Here is an 18,886-nt window from a genome sequence, read left to right as displayed (position 1 = left end):
TTAAAAAAGAAAAGTTCTTAAAGTTTCTCCCCATCCTGTCTCATGCTACTAGTGTTTTAATCCTTCATGACCAAATTTTGTTTTGAACCAACAATCGATCTTTACATAAAATTCATTCTTTCTAATAAAATTCTACTTTTCCCTCCTTTTTGGGAAGCGTGGGTCTGGTTGGATTATTACAGGGATAAGATAGTACGAAGTTTTTAAGTTTTAATAGAAAGCCTTCAGTCTTAAATAAAAAGCAAATTCTCAATTTTAGCTAGACTATGTAACTTAAGCCCCTTTTCTCTGCTAGACCAAGGACAATCCTATCTTTAGACCGCCTGATGTACTTTTCCGTCTTTCCTAAAGATACAACAAACTGACAAACTTAAGTTCCTGACAGAATTCAGTTTTTATTCAAGGTGGAAAAAGGACAACAAAAAATCCAGAATGCATACCAGCATTCTTAGGGAGAAAACACCTACCACTTAGCTCCTAGCACTGAATTGGGCTGAAGAGCTCTGTGACTATGAGCAATTCACTTCACTTCTCTGTTTGCTTGGGTAAACTAAACTATGGCCCCAGTTCTGACAATGGACTCATCCACATCCACATATAGTAGACACTGCAAATCAGCCTTTTCCCCAGGGTGCACAGACTCCGCTCCAGTCCTTAAACAGCCACTATCAACAGATGAGAAGTGGCCAATGGATGAAGCTTGTTCACTTTACCCCTGGGCTCAAGGGCCTTAGGTCTCTTCTAGCTCTAATAGTCTGTCATCTTAAGGAAACCCTACTTAACTCAAGCTTGGAAAAAAACAGTAACTTGTCCTCAGCATTGCCAAAATGAACAATATATAAGTAGGAAGGAAATATATGAAAGCTGAATCATGGTAGATAAGCACAAAAACAATAAAGAGTAAAATATTTCAGGAAAAGAAACTTGAAAAACCAGAACAGATAGATTAAACAACAAAAAGAATAAATAACGAAGTCAAACATGGGCCAATGTTGTGTAATAGAGGAAAAGAAGTTAAAGTGGAATGACCATATTAATAAATGCTTTCCTGAAAAGTCACCAAATAAAGCAAACTTCTATCATTTTCTATTTTCCGGTAATAAAATAGAAATGGTTTATGAAAATACATATTCCCAATACATTATAAATCATAGAAATGAATGCAAAAAAACTAATTGCAAAATATAACTTTTATTAATAAAGATACTAGAGTAGCACATTCATATCTGCCTTCTTTATTTTGTTTTCTCTTCTTAAATTTAAAAGTATCTAAACAGGGCAGCCTGGGTGGCTCAGTGGTTTAGCGCCGCCTTCAGCCCAGGTTGTGATCCTGGAGACCCGGGATCGAGTCCCAAGTCAGGCTCCCTGCATGGAGCCTGCTTCTCTCTCTGCCTGTGTCTCTGCCTCTCTCTCTCGTGCTCTGTGTCCCTTGTGAATAAATAAATATAATTTAAATAAATAAATATATCTACATATTATCTCTATTTTTATTAAATTTTAAAATCAAGATACTCAAGAATACGACATTATTGGGAGATATTTCCAAAGACTTTACAGTAAGGAAAATCGGTTGGGAAAATAGATTTGGAATTCAGGAAAGAGACCTTTGGGAAACAGATTTTATAGAGAAACAGTTTCAGATGGTGATACTCTAAGGAGTTTTAGGTCACCCAACCCCATTATTCATCCATATCTATTCCTCAAAAGTGGTCCACTTTTCTCTTTTAGCACAAGAAACTTTAAGGGTTAACAAATGACTCCTCAGGTCCTTCCAGATGTAAGAGTCTAAGATCACTCAACTTTAAAAAATAAGTGCCTTGGGAATAACTCTGGAAAGATTCACAAGAACTAAAGACAAACCAGAAAGCTAAAGACACATTTATTCAGTAGTCACTATATATATATCTATCCTATCATTTGTTGCATTGTGATGCTGTATATGAAAAAACAGTAACACTGTCTTTGACTTTTGAATTATGCATGATACTCCCAGAAACAGTGAAAGTACTTTGGTAGAAAAGCAAAACAACAAAAAACATTAGCCATCAAAGAGTCATAGTAAAACAATTTCAAAATGTTAATTAAGAAAAAAACTAATGAGCAACTGGGTGGCTCAGTCAGTTGAGCATCTGCCTTCGGCTCAGATCATGGTCCCAGTGTCGATCCCAGGACCGAGGTCCCTCATGGGGTTCCCTGCTCAGCGGGGGTCTACTTCTCCCTCTGCTGCCCTTCCCCTCTCCTCGTGATCTTTCTCTCTCTCATTCTCTCTCTAATAAATAGGAAAAAAATCTTTAAAAAATAAAGTAAAAGAAAAAAAACTAACAATCTATGAGACTAATAGTAAAACCATTTTAAAGAGATAGATGATCATATATTCCCTCAAGTTTCACAGCTTGGGACCAAAGGCCCTACTTATATAATTGAAAACTCTGAACTTAAGACTGGGGCTAGTTTTAGGATTTTTTTTTTTCCTTTTCCCTAAAGAAACATCAGGAGAAAGAACTTCAACTTTTCTGAAGTTCTGCTCAGGCCCTCAAAGCCTAGTGTATCTGGACCCTGCCCCTTCCCAAGAACAATTCCAATACCTAGTGAAATTTCTGGAACCTTATAAAGAGAGGAAGTAAAAACAATGCCTTACCAAGCCCTCTCTCCCAAGGACAAGCAAACTCCCTGCCTGACTCTAGGCTCTTGTTTTCCTGCTCTAATGATTTTGTTTACAGTCTGTTACAGTGCTTTTACACTTCATTCTTTGCTTAGAATTTTTGATTTGTTAGTTGTTTGTATTTTGACAGTTTCTCATGTGATTTTGAAAAAACCCCACCTTCCTACTTTTGCTAAGAATTACTAGAAATCCTCTGCTGTAATCTGGCTGGCTTCCTCAGGGTCTCACAGCTAAATTCACTACATCCCTTTGCTTCATTTGTTTCCCACAGTGGGTGTATACTTCTCTTCATCAATCCTCGCTACCAGGGCCTCAAATTTCACTTCTCCGTTCTATCCAAACCCTCCATACCCTTCACACACAGGCTCAAATCCATCTTCTCCAAAGCCCTTCCTAGCTCTTCCAACCCTGCTTGGTCTCTTCTCTACTCTGAAGGTCAACAACGCTCAGGGTGCACCACACCATTTAGCCCCAATATTTGCCATCGATTCAAGGTGTTGGGTGCCCTGACTGATATAAATTCATGCTCCTCCCGACCATGTCTCACTCCTGTATGGTGAAGACATTTCATATGGCTTCAGAGAAACAGCACACTTGTGACTTTTAGAGACATCACCAGTTTTACTCTAATTAATTTCAGGAGACTGGGGTCATACCAAGCTTTGCTATAGCAATTAAATTAATTTTCAGACTGACAAGGAAAAGCAGTTATAATGTTTGAAAAGGCACGTGCCTACAATATGCATAATGTGTCCTGATGTTTCAAGGGGGAGATGGGGACTATAGTACCAATCAGAGAGACTATAAGCTCTGGAGTTCTTCTCGTAGAGAATATTAAGAATGAGTTCCATCAGTCAACAGGCAAAAAGGAGCCATTCTTCAAGAAAATGGCACTACTCTCCCTGCCCTCCAACCTTGACCCTGAATCCCAAGTGTAGAGAACCTCATTCTTAACAAGTTACTATAATATTTAGAATGAGTAACTGAAGGAATAACCAACAGATGTAGTACTTGGAAGTAAACACGTGGCACCCACATATTCCAAGCAAGTGATCTTGGGAAAAAAGATGGAAAAGAACAAGTTGACTACCATCTTCTAGACCAAAGGTAGCCCTGAAGAGTTTTTGAAAGGAATATTTGGTATTATTGAACTGTACACTTAAAATGGATAAATTTTATGGTATAAATTATGCCTCAATAACATTGCTTAAAACAGATTGGGTGGGTAGCCCAGGTGGCTCAGCAGTTTAGTGCTGCCTTCAGCCCAGGGCCTGATCCTAGAGACCCGGGATTGAGTCCCACGTCGGGCTCCCTGCATAGAGCCTGCTTCTCCCTCTGCCTGGGTCTCTGCCTCTCTCTCTCTCTCTCTCTCTCTGTGTCTCACGTGAATAAATAAAATCTTTAAAAATAAAAAATAAAAATAAAAAATAAAACAGATTGGGTGACTTGAACTAGAGTGTCTGCATGTGGTGAAGCATCCAACAGTCCAGTAAAGAGAGGGTATCCCAGGTTTTTATTTGGGTTTTAAGACAGAAGGCAAAAAATGTCTGGTTTGAAAACTGAAACATTCATGATGTTAAGATAGGAGAGGAGAGTTCATGATGTTAAGATAGGAGAGTTCCCTATAAATAATGAAAACTACAAAAAGATAACCTCTGAAAAATGTATATATACACATACTATAAAAATCAAACTACATAAAACTACTAAAATAATGAGGACCATACAGTTGATGGGAATAGTTCCTGAGAACAGAAAAATGGAAGGGAGTGGGAAAGAAAAGAAAAACTAGTATTTAAGACTAGCTAAAGACTAGCTATTTAAGATGATAGCTTTAAAAAAAAAAAAGCAGAACTGATGAAAGAAGGGAAGTCTTAGAAATCATTGCTATTGGCCAAGAAGCCTGGTTTACTGCCCTAAAGGTCATAAGGTTTGCTTTGACACAGGTTATTTTAAAAGGAGCTGATGGACAGTCTTCCTTTATTTATTTTTTAAAGATTTTATTTATTTATTCATGAGAGACACAGAGAGGGAGAGAAACAGAAAAGCAGGCTCCTCACAGGGAGCCTGATGCGGGACTTGATCCCTGGACCAGGATCACACCCTGAGCCAAAGGCAGAAGCTCAACTGCTGAGCCAACCACACGTCCCGACAGTCTTCCTTTAATAGCAAACAAGGGGAATCAAGAAAGCCACACAGAAGAAAAGGCAATTTAATGCAAGGAAGAGGAGGAGGTTGCTGAGAGGACCCAAAACAAAAGTTCAGGATAATATTTCTCAAATTAACACTTATCACACCAACTGAAAAATAATATTTTTAAGTGATAGAATAAGACTGTCTTTATCTTACATCTTAAAAACACATTTCTTTCATTTATCTGAGTTTCTCCAATAAACAAGGAGGCCATTGGCCATTTTCCAATATAATAGGGGAAAAAAGGAATCAACTTTTATTTGCATACCTTTATACGTCAGGTACTTTACCATATACATCTCCTCATACTAATTCTGCAAAATACTACTATCCTCATTTCATAAATGAAGGAACTGAGGCTCAGAGACAATAAAGTACCTGCCCAAGGATATATAACTTCTTTCTCAACATCGATGTGAGATTTGAGCCTGACCCCAAAATGCACGCTTTTTAACACTGCATCACACTGCCTCTATAAAATACTTTCTACCATGATTTTACTTTTATATTACAACACACTACACATTAACAGAAACAAATTACTAAAGTGATAGTACTTGTCAACAAGAAGCCACAGCTGGAGGCAAAAGAGAAGGATAAAATAAAACACAAAACTGTGGAACAATTTAATGCAATAACAAACAACCTATAAGCATCAACAACCACAGAAAGCAAGTCAACGGCACAGAATATTATCCAATGCACACAATGAATTTTAAATTCTATATCCTCCAAATCATCTTAGTTAAATTAAGTTTGAAGGACTCCATTTAAGGTCAGTTGTCAACAAACGGTGCTGGGAAAATTGGACAGCTACATGCAAAGGAATGAAACTGGACTACTTTCTTTCAAATACACAAAAATAAACTCAAAATGGATTAAAGACCTAAATGTGAGACCTGAAACCATTAAAATCCTTGAAGAGAGCACAAGCAGTAATTTCTCTGACACTGACTATAGCAACACTTTTCTAGATATGTCTCCAGAGGCAAGGGAAACAAGGATAAAAATAAACTATCAATAACCTATCAGGACTACATTAAAACAAAAACCTTCTACACAGTAAAGGAAACAATCAACAAAACTAAAAGGCAACCTACTAAATAGAAGAAGATATTTGCAGAAGCTATATCTGATAAAGGGTTAGTACATAAAATATATAAGAAACTGATACAACTCAAAACCCAAAAAACAAATAATCCAATTTAAAAATGGGCAGAAGAACATGAACAGACATTTCTCCAAAGACATACAAATGGCCAATGGACACATGAAAAGATGCTTAGCATCACTCAGCATCAGGGAAATCTAAATGAAATCTACATACCTGTCAGAATGGCTAAAATTAAAAAAAAAAACACACACACACACACACACAGAAGAAACAACAGTGTCGGTGAGGATATGGAGAAAAAGAAACCCTCCTGCACTGTTAGTGGGAATGCAAACTGGTGCAGCCAGAGTGGAAACAGTATGGAGGTTCCTCAAAAAGTTAAAAATAGAACTACCCTATGATATAGCAGCAATTGCACTACTAGGTATTTACCCAAAGGATACAAAAATACTGATATGGAAGCAGTCCAAACATCCACGAATAGATGAATGGATAAAGAAGATGTGGTATACAATGGAATATTGCTCTGATTGGTCTGTTATGCCCATGTTTAATCCTAATGGTCAAATGTTCAGAAAGTCATAGCAATAACCAGATACTAAATAAGAAACACAGCGCTTTTTAGGTGTTTATCTGCTAGATGCAGTAGAGATACAAAAAAAGTAAAGGCCCAGTCACTTCCTTCTGACGTCAGGTACCAAAGTAAGCACGTTTGGGGATGACCAACCCTAAATGTCCTTGTCTGGGACCACCCTTATCCCGGGTCCTGTTTAGTATAAGGTCTAAGCAACCAACCACTAAAGCCTCCTCCCTCATAGGTATTTGGTGTAGGGGATATCCCTAGTCCTAGCAGGATAGAGCAATCCAATTCTTCACCAGGAATACGGAAAGCTGGGAAACAAAACCTAAATGGAGAGTTCACGTGTCATCCAGTCTGGAGTTAGCATCACAGCAAGTTTAAGTCACATTTATGCTGAAGCTAAGGGGAAAGCAAAAACCAAGAGAAAGCCAGTCCAAAAAGGAGAGGATAGAGCAGGGCTGAGTCTAGGATAAGGAAGAAAGGCACTTGTTTTGGGTGCATGATTTAAGAGGGCACCAAAACAAAAACAAAAAAAACAAAACAAGAAACACCTCAGTAATCAAGATAGGTAAATATTGTAATGCATAGTATTCTTAAAAATCCAAATTAATGTCCTACAATGGAGCAGAGGCACAAAAGGAAACTGAAGGCAGAGGAAAGAGTACAGGAGCTTTCCAAGTGCCTTCTCTGGGTTCCAGCTGAGAACCCAGCTGTAAGGGAGCTCAGTGGTCTACAAAAACAATCCACTACAACTCCCAGCCCTGCCATACTTTCTGGAAGCTTAAGTGGGTTGTGTTCCCTAAGACCTCAGAGCCTTGACTAATACACTCTATTTTGGAAAATGAAACATGCACATAAAGCTATTTTAAAAAAAATCAAAGCAATATAAAATTAACTGATAGAAGAATGGGATTGGTAAATAGCGCTACAAAAGTTCAGAGATCACTGTGGGTGGTCAGGGAAGGACAGATTTAGCTAGATAGAGAGAGGAGGAGAAGTATATACTAAGGAAAGAGATCAAAGTACAGTGCAGGTGGGGAACAAATGGGAATGGAGCCAGCAAAAGAAGAGGAAGAAAAGTAAAACACAAAGAGTGATCTTCACACACCCTGTGTTCTGGTCAAAGTCATACGGTTTCTTGTTTTTCTGTTTCCAACCCTCCAATCACACGGTTCATTACACCTTTCCCCTTTTCTCAGGTTTAAGTCCTTTCACATCTTTCAGGGACAGTTCAAACAACATTTATCTGAAGAGGCTTCCCTGGTATCCTACTCAAAAGGAGATATATGCCAGTACTAAGGTTTTGGTAGTGGGAAAAGAGAGAAAGAAAAGAGGATATGGCAGGAGGAAGGCTAAGGAGCTGAATGCAGTGACAAGTGCTACTCTCTGGAGAGCAAACTATACCCAGGAGTTCACCTAGGATGCGGTACAATGTCTTAGGAGAGTAGAAAGATTGTCTGAATAGCCAAAATATGGAAAGAACCCAGATGTCCATCAATAGATGAATGGATAAAGAAGATGTGGGGGCTGTGTTTGTGTGTAGATATATTTATCTGTATATATATATCTATATAGATATATATATCCGTATATATCTACACACACACACACACACACACACACACACAATGGAATATTACTCAGCCATGAAAGAAAATGAAATCTTGCCATTTGCAATGATGTGGATGGAACTAGAGGGTATTATGCTAAGTGAAACAAGTCAGTCAGAGAAAGATAATTATATTTCACTCATATGTGGAAGTTAAGAACCAAGGCAGAAGATCATAGGGGAAGGAAGGGAAGAATAAAATTAGACAAAATCAGCAAAGGAGACAAACCATAAGAGACTCCTAACTCTAGAAAACAAACGGAAGGTTGCTGGAGGGGAGGTAGGTGGGTGGGGGATGGGGTAACTGGGTGATGGGCATTGAAGAGGGCACTTGATGGAATGAGCACTGGGTATTTTATGCAACTGATGAATCACCAAAGTCTACTTCTGAAACTAAAAACACACTATATGTTAATTAATTGAATTAAAAAACAAAAAAGAGGGACACCTGGGTGGCTCAGCAGTTAAGCACCTGCCTTTGGTCCAGGGCGTGCGTGATCCTGGAGTCTCAGGATCAAGTCCCACATTGGGCTCCCTGCATGGAGCCTGCTGCTTTCTCTGCGTGTCTCTCATGAATAAATAAATAAAATCTTAAAAAAAAAAAAAAAGAAGGCTGTTTGACAAGGAGGAGTAATAATGGAGGCTCAAAGGGACAAAGAAAAGGCAGGTGTAAAGGGGGTACAAACAAGGCCTTGCAGAGGTGAAAATACGTGCTTGACTTACAAATAATCACATACTTATTGACAATTGCCAATATACTTTTTAAATATTTTATTTATTTATTCATGACACAGAGAGGCAGAGACATAGGCAGAGAGAGAAGCCTGATGTGGGCCTCAATCCCAGGACCCTGGGATCATGACCTGGACAGGAAGGCAGATGCTCAACCACGGAGCCACTCAGGTGTCCTAATATTTGCCAATCTAAGGAAGCATTTTTCCCTACCACCATCCCACCCCACCTACTCCCACACTCCCCCACTAAGCAGCTATAATACCCCAATGACCATATTAAAGAAGAAACAGGAAAGAGTACTTTAAGAATACTAACTTTGGTTAATACTCACCTGCCATGAACAAAAATAAATTTTGGGTTTATTATTTCAAATTTTGCCATACCTGCCCTAGAGTAAGGCCTTTCTGAATAGATGCCAGACTTATATATATTTGAGGGAACCAAAATATTTTGTTAGTTATAGTTTTCCATATGGAAATCCCTTACCTTACAATATCAATTAATAACCTCCTGCTCAAAAGGACTGCTGTGCAATAGGCTCAGGAACTCCAAAACTCCTGCCTATAGGTCTATATACATATTAAATAATATATAAATGTCAGACCGTTGCTTCTGGCTGAAACAACTAAAAGCTCTAGGAAGTATCTTAAACACCCAGAGATTACACGCGAAATAAATTCAAACTGCCATCGCACTCTCATTCACTCTTGTCCCTTGAGCCCTCATTTTCTCACAGCTTGCCATGTTTTCATCCATGTTTTCTCACACACTTCAGAAACTGTATTCACTTGTATGTACTTGTGGTGATCTTAGTGCTTAGATATGCTCTGATAGAAAACTGTTTATTTGTAAAGGGTTATCTCTGTGTATCAAGTCCCTTAGTTTGCAAGTCTGCCTTGGTGTGTTTGTGTACTTTAGTGAGTAGGCGTAGGTGTTTGAGCATATGTACCTGAGGGAGTGTATATCCTTACAGGTCAAAAGTGTGCACATCTGTGAGGGAAACTTGTCTGTATTTCAATGATTCTCAAACTATTAAGAGTATAAGGGCAAAAGAAATCAGTCACAAGAAACTATATGCTGTATGATTCCATTTTTAATGAAATATCCAGAATAGGCAGAAAGCAGATTAATGGTTGCCTGGGGGGTGGGGGTGGGGGTGAGGGACAAGAGAAGCTGGTGAAAGCCAGCAGCAGCTGCTAATAAATAGGGGTTTCTTTTTTTGGTGTGATGAAAATGTTCTAAAATGGACTATGGTGATGGCTGCTCAACTCTGTGAATATACTAAAAGGCACTGACTGGTACTCTTTCAATGAGTGAATTGTGTGGTGTGTGAATTTCAATAAAGATGTTATATATTAAAGAGGAAAAAATAAGGGGTGTCTGGGTGGTTCAGTGGTTGAGCGTCTGCCTTCGGCTCAGGTCGTGATCCCGGGATCAAGTCCTGCATCAGGCTCCCCACAGGGAGTCTTCTTCTCCCTCTGCCTCTCTCTCTGTCTCTGATGAATAAATAAAATCTTTTTTAAAAAATAAAGAGAAAATAAAGAAACCAGAGCTGTCCCATATTTCCATAGAAATATAATCTATCTGAAAATCTTCGTTTCTGTTTTACTTAAGTTTTGGATTCAAGATTCCCCACTGGTAAGTCTCCTAACTGGTCTTTTCTGTCTCCAGCTTTGTCTTTACTAACAACAGTAACACACACGTGGAAGGCAATGTTCATTGATTAATGCTCAGCATTTGAAAAGAACAGGTACACTATGGTTACATCCATACAAAAACATGGATATGGATGAACAAAGTCTGGAAGAAAATGAGGAAAAATTCAAATAGTTACATTGGAGTGAAAATTTGAGTGGGATGTGGGAAACAAAGGCAAAGGAAAACTAAATTTCCTTACTACTTGCAGCCCACTGACAAGTCCTTAAGATAGGCAGAGTGACATTTCTCTAGGAACTCAGCTGCCTCGATGTTAATGCTTTGCTAGGGGCAAAAGGCAATCTTAGCTCAACCCCCAGGATCTTGTGGGTCTACTTTAGAGTATGAAAGTTCATTTGGAAACTTCCCTTACCTTTATCCCCCCCCAAGATGCATGTTGGCAATCACCTCCAAGCATATAACCCACCGATATGAAGGGTCTCATGACTAAGGTTTATTGGACAGGAATAAATGACCTTTTCCTAACAATAGCTAGCCCCATCAAAGTCCTGGAAACCTTGCTTCCAAACTCCCTTAGAGACTTACGTCTTCCCTAACCCGCTCCCAACCTGAAAGTATATAATGGGCCACTCCTCATGACCCAGTGAAGCTTTCTGCCCATGTGCTTAAACAAACACCGTTTTGCACCAAAGAAATCTTTCTTGGCCATTGGCTCCGAATCCCAACATGTTTCCTACCTCACATTTGAGGTGACACTCTTTAAAAAATAATATTGTTTTATGTTATCAGTCAATACAATCTGGGAGAAAAAATAACCAACCTTTTTAGAAATTGTTACATGACAAATTTAGGAATTAAGCCACACAAAGGACTAGACTGGAGTAGGAAAGCCATTTCAAATTCAAATTTGTTATTAGCATTCCTCCATCAGAAAATATAAGGTAACCAACTCTGGATCAATCTCAGGGTAGCTGCAGTCTGGAAGAGGGGCATAAAAGGTTTTTTTTTTTTTGTATTTTTCTTTTGTTTTTAAAGATATAGGGCCCATGCTTAAGAAACTAAAAATAAAAGCACAAGGAAAATAGAAAGTAGCTCTACTGATTTTCAGTTAAGATTCCAAGTCCATCTAACCGAGAAAGGAAAAATTTTTTTAACCCATGTTGCTGGAACCACATATATCTGTATGAAGGGAAAATGAACCTAAACCCCTACCTCCCATCTTAACACAAAAATTAATTTGAGACAGATCACAGACTTAAATGTAAAACCTAGAACAAGGATGCTTTTGGAAGGAAACAGAATCTCTCTGCAACACTGGGGACAGGCACAAGAAACACTAACCATAAAGTTAAAAGTTGATAAAATGGACTTCATAAAAATTAAAAATTTTTGCTTATCACAACATCAAGAAAGTAAACAGAAAAGTCACAGACTAGGTAAAAAATATTGTATATTTGACAAAGGACTTGTACTCAGAATATATAAAGAACTCCTACAAACAATAAAAAGATGAACCACCCGGTGAAAAAATAGGCAAAAACTCTAACAGATACTTTACAAGAGAAGCCAATTACTACCCAGTAAAGCATTCAATATCCTTAGTCATCAAAAAAATACAAATTAAAATAATAATGAGGTACCATTTTACAGCTTCCAATGTGGCTAAAATAAAAGAGGCTGACAGCACTAACATTTGGCAACGTTAAAAATGTGAAGCAACTGAAACTCTAACCACTTTGGAAAACTGTGGGGCAGTTTTTTAATAAAGTTAAACATACATCCACCCTATGACTCAGTAATTCCACTCCTAGGTATTTATCAAGAGAAATGAAAATATCTATCCACAAGAGACTTGTAAAGGAAATGTTCATAACAACTTTATTTCTAATAACCCAATCCTGGAAAAAACCCAAACACCCATCAGGATAAGACATAAAGAAATTAGGCTATATTCATACAATGGAATACTACTCCTCAATAAAAATGTATCAAGTGGGATGCCTGGGTGGCTCAGTTGGTTAAGCATCTCTGACTCAGGTCATGATTTCAGGGTCCTGGGATTGAGCCCCCACCAGCTCCCTTTCTGTTGAGCCCAGAGCTGAGTCTGCTTTTCCTTCTCCCTCTGCCCCTCCCCCTACTTGTTCGCGCTCTCTCTCTCAATAAAATCTTTTAAAAAGTACCAACCACTGATACAACACAGGTGAATCTCAAAAACATTACATGAAAGAAGCCAGACACACAAAGAGCATATACTACTGTACGACTCCATTTACGTTAAGTCCAAGACAAGGCAAAACAAATCTATGGTGTCAGAAATACAGAGCTGAAACTGGTTGCTTCCACTGGAGGAGTGTGGGTGAGAAAAATGACTAGAAAAATGATGGCATGAGAGAACTTTCTACAGTGATAAAAATGTTTTCTATCTTATTTTGGTAAAGTTACAGTGTATAAAATGGTTAGAACTCCTTGAACTAGATGCTTAACATATGTGCATTTTATTGAATGGTAATCATACCTCAATAAAAATACAAAGTAGCACTCTGCTTCAAGATATAGGTTCATAATTTTGTTTTAAATGAAATTCTACAATATAATAGACACATACACTTTCAAATATTTGTCACTCTGTATTATTCACATCTCCATTCCTTCATTACTGCAAATTACCTAATGGATTACAGACACAGATATTAGAATATGTGTTCATGTTTAATATTGCATAAATAGCAGATTTGGTTTGATTCTTCACAATTTCAATATGTACCTAATGGACTGTTAGAAGTCCAGTAGACTCTTCTGTTTTCTGTAGCATTTTCCTCTCAATATGAATTTAAGGTTGTGATTTACAGTTGAGTGGATCTTATATAAAGGTGAGAATAAGTGGGTGGAGCATGACTCCCAAGCTTGGTGTTGCAGGTTCAGGTCCCACACTGGGTGTAGAGATTACTTAAAAGAATAATAACATAAAAAAAAAAGAATAACAACATTAAAAAAAAATTGAGACTAAGTAAGACAAACGTCTTCAAGGAAAGTCACTGAAAGGAGAACAATAATACTTTAGGCACTATGACAGCCTAGAAAAGAATACCCTCCTCAACTATTTTAATCAAGACAGAGCTGATACATATTTAAATTTAAGAACTGAAAAGCATGATGGATAGTTTGTCAGCTAATTGGATTTTTAAAAAAATATTTTTTTGAGAGAGAGAGAGAGAGAGAGCATGCAAGCATAAGGGGGGGGGGAGCAGGAGAAGCAAGCTCCCTGCTCAGTTGGGGCTGGGATCATGACCTGAGGCAAAGGCAGACGCTTTACCGACTGAGCCACCCAGGCACCCCACTAATTAGATCTTCAAAAGAAAATACAGCCTAAATAACAAGACTTATTGCATTAGTAATATATACTAGGTACATCAGACTAACACCCAAAAACCCACAAAGCCCTTTTCTCCTGTTTTACTAGGATCTCTTTTGTCTTTCCTTCTTCTTACCTTTTTCTCTCCCTCTTTTGGTCTCTATCCAGATTACTTTTATCCCCACCACCCCTCACCCTTCCTATGAGATCACTAATTGATTTTCATATAGCCAGCTCACCACAAGTTCTGAATAAATCTACAAAATTGTACTGTATTTTTATATAGATTTGTCACAATAGACTCAAACATTAGGGGGGGGGGTGGAGTGGAGGGAAGCAGAAATGACCAGTGAGTAGAAAAAAAGATAGTTTTGTTTCCCAGCCCCACAACTGTAAAAGATCTCTCCTTTTGAATACCTACTACAGGCTTTTATTCCCTACACATGGCTCTTACAATAGTGCTCTAAACTAAAACAAGTACACATGCCTGAAATCAGAGAGAATAAGTTCCCCAAAACTATGTTTTCTATGTCTGTATTCACCATCAGCCTAAGATGGTGCCTTGTATAGGATGGGACAAAACACATATTTGTTGAATTAGTGAACTACTGAATTAATGGAATGAGAACAGTGGAGGGTGGAAGAAGATGAGAAAAAAAAGCTAAGACAACATAGCAAAGAGAAAGGAGAAAGGAAGGACAGAGGAGAAAAAAGGGAGAAAAAAACTTGTGAAGGCACTCATTTTTGTTAGAATGAACAGAATTACTTGAAAAAACTGAGAGTTGGGAAAAGCTATTGCTATGTATTTTAGTATCACAGCAATCAGTACCAGTCATTATAAACACTTTTAAACACCTCCCACCCCTTGATATTTGAAGTGTGAGAGACAACAGCATTCCTTATGTGACACGCAGATTCTAGGGACCTTCTTCAAACCTACAAGATCCTGGGTCATTTATGCATATCAAGGTCTGAGAAGCACCACCCTACACCCTTCAGGTCCTTTCTGTTGTATTGAACCTGTGTTTTATTTAAATGGACCAGTACTGGGACTTGAAAAATCTCTGATTAAAGTGAAATTGATAGTTGTTTTTTTTTTTAAGATTTATTGGGGGGGGGGGGGAATGCAAGCAGGGGGAATGGCAAGCAGAGGGAGAAGCAGACTCCCCACTGAACAAGGAGCTTGATGTAGGACTCCATCCCATGAACTAGTTCATGACCTGAGCTCAACCAACTGAGCCACCCAGGCCTAGAGTGAAATTGATCATTGTAATGGGATGTGACTTGGATGTGTTTAATGTGATCTATGTATTTAACTTTAGGTGAAGTTATTCAAACTGTAGAATAATTTGGCCTGGAGGATAGACCACAAAACTTTGGAACTAGTCATAAAAATATGATCAAAAGAAACTGAGCATGGGACAGTAACATCCTCAGGAAATCATTTTTGTTCCTTTAGGCCTACACAGGGCTTGGAATGACAAATGTGGCGTTTCCTGAATAAATAAAATTACTGAATTTTAAAAATCAGAGAAATTTAAGGCTAAAATAATCTTGGGGTCATCTGGTCCAATGACCTCATTTTATTTTTTACTTTTTAAAAAAGATTTTAGGGATACCTGGGTGGCTCAGTGGTTGAGCGTCTGCTTTTGGTTCAGGGCATGATCCTGGGGTCCTGGGATCAAAAAGTCCTCCCTGAGAGGAGCCTGCTTTTCCCTCTGCCTGTGTCTCTGCCTCTCTTTCTGTGTCTCATAAATAAATAAGTAAAATCTTTAAAAATATTTATTTATTTACTTGGGGGGTGGGGGGGAGGGAAGGAGAAGCATTTTCTCCGCACAACAGGAAACCCTATCATAGGACCCTAGGACCATGACCTGAAATGAAGGCAGATGTTTAACAGACTGACCCACCCAGGAGCCCCTAACAAACTCATTTTAGGAACACCTGGGTGGCTCAGCTGGTTAAGTAGCTGCCTTTGGCTCAGATCATGATCACTGGATTCTGGGATCCAGCGCCACATGGAGCTCCCTGCTCAGTGAGGAGCCTGCTTCTCCCTCTCCCTCTCCCCTGCCCCTCTTGCTTGTGCTCTCTCTCAACTAAATAAAATCTTAGAAAAAAAAAACAACCCACACCCTATTTTAAAGATGAACAAACTTGGGGCACCTGGCTGGCTCGGTGGTTAGAGCACGAGTCCTGATCTCGGGGTTGTGGGCTCCAGCCCTACAAGAGATGCAAAGATTATGTAAAAAAGTAAAAGATGGGGATCCCTGGGTGGCGCAGCGGTTTGGCGCCTGTCTTTGGCCCAGGGCGCAATCCTGGAGACCCGGGATCGAATCCCACGTCGGGCTCCCGGTGCATGGAGCCTGCTTCTCCCTCTGCCTGTGTCTCTGCCTCTCTCTCTCTCTCTCTCTCTCTCTGTAACTATCATAAAAAAAAAAAAAAAAAAAGTAAAAGATGTGCAAACTAGAAATACGGAGCAGATGTAAAGCAAGCTAAAAGAATCAGAACATACTGGGTCTCACATTTTAATTGTTTCTTTCTTACAAATGAATTAGAAAGGGATTTTAAATATAATGAAATAATTATAGATTCTGAAAGAAGCGGTAGGGTAAAAAGTGCCAAGGACTAGAAGGGAGAGAGACTAGAAAGAGTAAATGAGGCTGGACAAAACTATCTTTCCAAGCCTAGTATATTTTTTGACAGCCCAATTAATTAATCAACCAACCTAATCTGCCAAAAAATTAAACTGAAGGATTCTCAGGAAAAGAAACATGAGCTGCATGAAAAGGTTACAAACCAAGGGAGACCGCACAGAACTCACTTAAATCTCCACAGGCTTATTTCCTGTTCAAAAATGACCTCCTGGGATAAGTTTTACTGCAGTGTTCATTACCAGGCGACTTTTGGTTTTAAGAGAAGCCAAGGGCAAGATGGAAATGCGATTCTTAACTAAACATTAAAAAAAAAAAAAAAAAGGCAAAAAAAAAAAAAAGCGGCTGTTTCCCATTTGTTTGTAATTAGATTGCAGGCTTGCAGAGGAAACACACCAACTCTATAAGCAAAAAATACAACGACCCAGTCACGTCCTCAAAACAAATCAACACACAAACTTTACAGCTGGATCCAGCTGTGCTGCACAGGAGCCAGGAATTTATTTTAAGGCAGAGGATATAGATCAATAACAGCGAATGCAAGACAAGCCAGATTTTAATCCCCACCCACCCACCCCCCCCGCCCGCAAAAGGGTGTGACCTAAAGGTTTTGGGGTTTGCTTTTTTTTTTTTTTTTTTCTTCTCTTTCTTTCTTTTTGCAGAAGCCTCTGAAGGAGTCTCGGCGAGGAAACCTTCAGAGGATCGTGCCCCAGCTGCGCCTCGGTGGAGTGGAGGGGGCGCAGCGGCACGGCGGGCTCGCACAGCTCCGGCGGGACGGGAAGGGGCCGGTCCCGAACCCGGGGAGGCCGGGCCCCCGAGTGATTCACCGGCCACCGGGGTTCGCGCGCCTCCACCGCGGGCGACGCCCAGAGCGCCCCGCAGCCCCCACCCGGCCCGGCCCGGCCCGGCCCGGCCCGCCCCACCGCAGGCAGCCACCACCGTCTCCCCGCGCCCCGAGAGACACCGGTAGGTGGGGAGAGCCGGGCCGGCGGTGCAAGGCAGCAACCTCTCCCCCCTCAGCCACCATGGCCGGTGCGGCTCCCAGCCTGCGCCCGCAGACGGACTTCCTGGAAAGCACCCGGCTGCGCTTACCTGAACGGCACCCGCCGGGGCCGCCGACCTTCTTCACAGACCCGCGAGGACCGCCTGCCCCTCGGTCCCCAGCACCCGCCCGTCCGCCTGCGTCCGCCTCCTTGGGAGTCGCCCGACCCACTCCCCGCGACCGCCCCAGCCCGACCGCGCTGTCGGTGCTGCTGGTTCCCCCTCCGCCACAGGCGCGCGTGCGCACTCGCAGCGTTCGGGGCATCTTGGGAGTTGTAGTCCAAGCGAGGAGGGCGACGCTCAGCGCTGACCCTAGTCTTTGCAATCGGCAGGCACTGCATTATAAGAAACTGCGGATAGTAAGCCTTACTCCAGCCGGGGACAACGATCTTGACTAGTGGGAACATCTACCCTCGACCCTGGGGGCTATAAACAGCAACTCGAGGCTCTACAGATTTACTCTTTTCACTTTTATTAAAGAGGCACACAAGGCAGGGCTTGTATTGTGCACTTGCTTGCTAATGCGAGGGTTTGACATCGAGCCCAATAAACTCGTCATGAAAAACTGATGGAAAAGTAGACAAAGGCGAAGACGCTTAGGGGCATAAATCAGGCAGATTTCATCTCAAGGGCGTAGTGACCCTGGTGATTTCCTTGGGCATGCAACCAGGGATGATGTCAGAGGGATGGCCCCTATATTCCCAGTTTGGGTCCCAACCCATATTTCCATTCCAGCCTCAAGCTCTACAGCAGGTGGTGAAACTGGGTTAATATGAGGGGGGGGGGGGGGGGACAGAAGTGCTGCTCAAAGGAGGGAACTGGGACACATGGGTAGCCTGGAGGGGAAGATGAGAGTGGGAATACCTCAGAGGGCAGTTCCAAGGTGGCATACAAAACGGCTGCCTTTTGGCAGGGCTCTGTGAAGAGGGAACAGCAATGGCTTTCCATTCCTCCCCTTAGTCACTCATTGGTAATTTTTCTGGCCTGCTCTTCATGACTAAACCATTGCCAGGAGAAATGCTCAGCTTTGATACACCTTCTTTGAAGAATGCAACCAGGAAGAGGACAACATGCCTGCTTAAGGTACATTCCAGCTACTCCCAGTGTGGAAACCTACTAATGGTTAAACTCTCCTGTCATTTACATCTTCCGTTTAGAGCAGAAGCACCCTAGGTAAAGTAAACACCCTGGAATTTCGTGCAACTAGTACCCATTAATCCCTGAAGTGAAAATCACTGATGATTTGGAGGTTTTTTTTTTTTAATTTTTTTTTCTAGATTTTATTTACCTATT

The 18,886-nt window shown here is 40.4% G+C and overlaps 1 protein-coding gene across 1 annotated transcript in view; it reads right to left on the bottom strand.

The window, feature by feature from the left end:
- TMOD3 (tropomodulin 3) overlaps positions 1 to 17,851 on the bottom strand; it is an 83,957-nt gene extending 66,106 nt beyond the window's left edge. Inside the window, exon 1 of the mRNA XM_025993247.2 lies at positions 17,645 to 17,851. The gene's annotated coding sequence lies outside the window, so the exon portion shown is untranslated. The remainder of the gene's footprint in view (positions 1 to 17,644) is intronic.
- Positions 17,852 to 18,886: the final 1,035 nt, after the last annotated feature.

The sequence above is a fragment of the Vulpes vulpes genome, chromosome 15 (genome assembly GCF_048418805.1).
Source record: "Vulpes vulpes isolate BD-2025 chromosome 15, VulVul3, whole genome shotgun sequence".
NCBI classification, from domain to species: Eukaryota; Metazoa; Chordata; class Mammalia; order Carnivora; family Canidae; genus Vulpes; species Vulpes vulpes.
This window is presented reverse-complemented; position numbering and strand designations above follow the sequence as displayed.